The following is a 4,614-nucleotide window of genomic DNA, read 5'->3' as shown; positions in this document are numbered from 1 at the left end:
GCACGTGTTCATGTGTCCTGTTTAAATGATCAGCTCACTTTGGTGTTTCCAGGAGCATTTCTTTTGATGAAATTGTATCCTTCAAACTGTGGTTGTAGTTTTTATTCTTATCTGACTTTTAGTCGGACGTACGTAGGTTTTACACGATTTCTTAATTAAAATGTAAGAGAAGGACATTACTTCAGTATTTTCTAATTGAGCGTCCTGGGAAAAACCTGTGGTAAACCTGTGAAAATGTCAAATTTAGGTCTTAATAAGGCATCTGTTCATGTTTTAGACAAAGACATTTTAATGTATTATTTATTTTTATTATAGTAAGACATGGGGGAGTTTCTGTGCAGTGTGTTTTTATTTTATGAAAACGTGTTCTACGCAATGACAAAAACAGATCCTGCTAAAGCTGCATCTTTAGGAACAGCTCAGATGCCTTGACAGACAACATTCTGTTAGGAATGGCTAATGCCGGTTGATTATCACTTTAAAAGAAGGTAAACTGTCATGAAATGAAAAAATAGTCATAAAAAGTCCTCATCCTTTAGAGCTTTATCCATGTCATTCCCATGTCCACAGCTGTACAGAGTAGCACAGTTAAGAGGCTTTGCTGTTCCCAGTGTAGTTACTGAAAGACCCTCTGTATACTGCTAAGAGCCCATATCCCCCTCAGGCCTCTCCATATGACTGTGTTTCACATGACTTGTGTTGAACGATTGTGTCCAGTGTGGAAGAGTATGATCCTGGCTTTTAAGTTAAAGTAATCCAGCTCCCGGAATGCACTTCACAATCTGTTTCCTCTGAGTCCCACTGTTGCATCAGGAGGCATGTGAGACCGAAGGGATTTTTCTGATTTTAGGGATTTTAAGGAAATAAGACTTTTGTACAGCAACAGGGAGAGTCTGTCTTGACGAAAAAGTTTGATCAGGGTGTTTCATGGGTTTTGTCTTTGAGCATTCAGAGCAAAAAGCCAATTTTGTATTGTTCAAAATGCACTAAGGGATAATTCCTTTATTTTGTTCCTCACCCTTATTTTAGTGATCACATTTAATACTTGGATATCCAGTTTGCTAAAATCATTGCAAGGTGTTTAGAATACTATGCCACTGTACGTTTAGAGCCCCCTCTTCTTCCAAGTAGACATGCTGTGAATGCATAAATTGGCTGCTGTGCACCTGCCACACAGTTAGCTAGCACTTCCTGCAATGTATGTGGCAGTTGTCTCGAATTTCAGTGGCTCAGGGAGCATGCGTGTGCTCCAAACCTGCCCAGCGAGAATGCTGCCTGGCATTCAGTATGGTGAGAAAGATATCCACTGAGAACAGGAAATCAGCTACCCCGGCACCTTCACAGCCTTCCAACAGGGCACAATGAGCTTGGGTACAAACCGCATCAGCAATGAGATCACTCTTCAGTAGCTGAAACGTGCTTAGGATGCTTTCAGCTCAGGCTTCCAACTTCTCCTAATTTTATTAAGTTCTTTTCAGACATCTATACAATGTTTTACAACTGTTCTTCACCACAGGGTGTCAGACAGCGAGAACAGAGCCTGGCACCAGATTTGTTTGCGAGATAGGGGAGCCACACACTTTCGTGTTTTTTTTATCTTTATAGCTATTCCAGATATTGGAACCTGATCTGTATGAATGTTTACCGGTATTCATCTGAGAGATTTTGAAAACCAGCAAGCAAATAAAAAAAAAAACAATCTCGAGAATGAACCTTAGAGGGGTCTGGTTTTGGCAGAGCCGGTCGTGTCTGAACAGCACATTTGGATTAGTCAGTCCCCCAGCTGGTTTCGGTCTTGCTGCCTTGAGCCCTGGGGTGCTCCAGGGGTTGAAGGGGTGTTACTGGGGAGATGGGGGATGAGTCTGCAGATTGTCTGTCCATTATCTGTGTACTCTTGCCTCTTTCTCAGCGCTCTTTCCCATCCCTTCTTCAGCAGATGTCCCATGATAGGAAGGGCCACAGCCCTGCTAATCTTCAAGATCCACCCAAAGTGCTGGTCCAGCACCCCACCCACCTGGTTAGGGCCTTACTCAATGGAGCAAAGCAACAGCCTCAGTATGTTCAACCTCCATGGAATTGTTTAAATGTTGGTGAGCTGATAAAGGAATTGAAGTGTGCTGTATAATACAAAATCATGTTTTAGATTGTTATGTGACTTGTAAAGTGCCTTTAGGCATACAAAACTGAATGTTCTACCAGCTGGGTGTTCTGCTGTCATGCCCAAAACCTTATTAGGATAAATTCGTTTTGTATGCCGCTTGAGAGATGTAGGAGCCAGAAACAATTCCTGTACGACAACAGGATCAATTCATGGTGGATGTTAAATGTTGTATTTTTCTGTTTCCCAGTCACATCATGTCTGTAGAAACCTTTTAGGGCACACGTCTCGCTAACAGCAGACAGCATGTCTTTGGATGACTGGAGGACACTGGAACACATAGCAAAAAACCCATGCAACCACAAGGAGCACATGCAAACTCCACACACAATGCATCCCAGGCCAGAATCAAATCTGAGACCCAAAACCTAAGACAGCAACAGTCTCCGGACGTCTCTCTGCAACACCATGAATCGACAAGACAGAAAGCTCTTTATAGTTAATACCACAAAAGGCCAAGCCACAGGGAATGCAGAGGTTACTAAAGAAAGCACCAGCAGAATTTTAGGCACAGTAAGGCCAGCCAGCTAGATCTGTTTCTGCTTCTGTGAAAGAACAAGACTGAAGTCATCAATGAACAAGAGTGATGGTTGACAGCAACCTATCTCCACAAAATTGGACCATACTAATCAGAACAAAATAAATTACACACAGGGGAACAGATTCAGGCTTTTCCCTCCTTAAGGCTCTGATTTTCATATTATAGTATTGTAATTTCTCACAGCAAATCTGCACCTGGGTCTTCAGATTTTGCTCTTTGACCTTAATTGGTTTAATGAATTGTCACTTTTCTTTTCAAGATAAAATGAATTTTGTTGAAGGAAAATCAATAAAATTAAAAAGCAATAATGGCCTAGGTGAGGCGTTTCTACAGTAAACAACCATTTAGCACATGGCAGTATTAACATTACACTTTTAAATGTACAACTGATGTAATCTTGTTGATTCTTGAGAGCATTCTTGTTTTGATATTGTGTCCATTCTAGATAAACATGTAATTTTTACATATATGTTAAACTGCAAATACCTTAGATAATCCAAATAGTCAAATCAAAACCTAGAGCAAAGGTGTTTTAAGCTAAAATGAGAATTCTGTGGTTGGTAATCAAATGCCAAAAATGCTGTAGGCGTTCATCAGGAATGCAACTTGAAATCACAAGCCCTGTCACGGAGACAATCCAAAACATCCTTTTCAGACATTATAGATGGAATGTCATTCTCAGATAAATGTATAACTTCAATTTAAAACAAAATTAAAATCCAACCTTATATCCTTCAACCCATTTTACAAAGAGGACATTTAACAAAAAGGGGTCATTAAAAAACGGGTATTTTTCCACATTAATTTTTAGATTACCGATGAGGATATATCTTAAAAGTTTTTTTTAAGTGACTGTAAGCCCACGAATTACACTCAACAATGTTTTATTAGAACATAAGAGTGTTTTATTGCTCAGAGTCACGCCCATCTGTCCGAGGGCGGTAGATGCCTGAAGTTAGCTGCGACAGCTGATTTTAGAACCTTAAGAGCATTACTTATTCCAGTTACATTAAAAAAAAACCTCAAACTTTTGGAAATGTCTTTTTCAGATTGCGTTCGAAGGAAATGGTATTCTGGAAGGCAAAGGAGACTCTCTGGGGTTTTCTACCGAAAAAACGTGAATGTAATCTTAATAGTGTAGGGTTTTCGGGGTCCCCTGGGTATGAGACCTCGCCGCTCCCGCCTCCGGTCGGCCCTCCACCCGAACCCGGGTCTCCAGCGTCGCTCAGCAGGTAACCAGCCAGCTGAGCTACAAGTTGATCTCTCCTCTGCCGGGCCGCAGAGGTCCCTGCTATTCACAGGGAAGGGCAGTGACGTCACCGCGCTGCAAGCTGGCTCGCACAACCTGTATGCGTTACAATAGTTTGATGACATCCAAGTTAATTAAATGAATTTATGCAATTTCGGAAGATTTGGTTCTGACGTGCCTGTCCTGTGGACATCTGTTTGGTGATTTCCCGAGTACACCAATGGGTAGAGTTTCGTTTTTTAGTGAATAACGGTTTAAAGACACTTGAATTGATACTTAGTCTCATGCCTTCACAATGTGACAGGTGAATCCAAGACCCCTATTTCAGCTGTACGGAGTGTAAACCAGCAGAAACGCACCCCAGTATCGATCAGCTAGTTAATATCCAATATTATTTCTTAGTAATTAACTTTCCATTTACAGGTTCTAAAACATCGATTTATGAAATGACAAAGGTACAGAACAAAAGCATTATATAAACTGTTGAAAGCAAATCTAATTATAGCATAATACATGGAAATATTTACATGTTTGGGTAAGATTTAACGGATACAAATTTGATTTTGTTCCCTAAAATAATCATGGTAAATGCAACAAGAAGCCGATGTTCATAAGGTGCTGGACTGATATAAAACAGGGCATGTAGTTAAAATCTTTTTTTAACTT

This window comes from Lepisosteus oculatus, chromosome 2 (assembly GCF_040954835.1).
Source record: "Lepisosteus oculatus isolate fLepOcu1 chromosome 2, fLepOcu1.hap2, whole genome shotgun sequence".
Lineage (NCBI taxonomy): Eukaryota > Metazoa > Chordata > Actinopteri > Semionotiformes > Lepisosteidae > Lepisosteus > Lepisosteus oculatus.
This window is presented reverse-complemented; position numbering follows the sequence as displayed.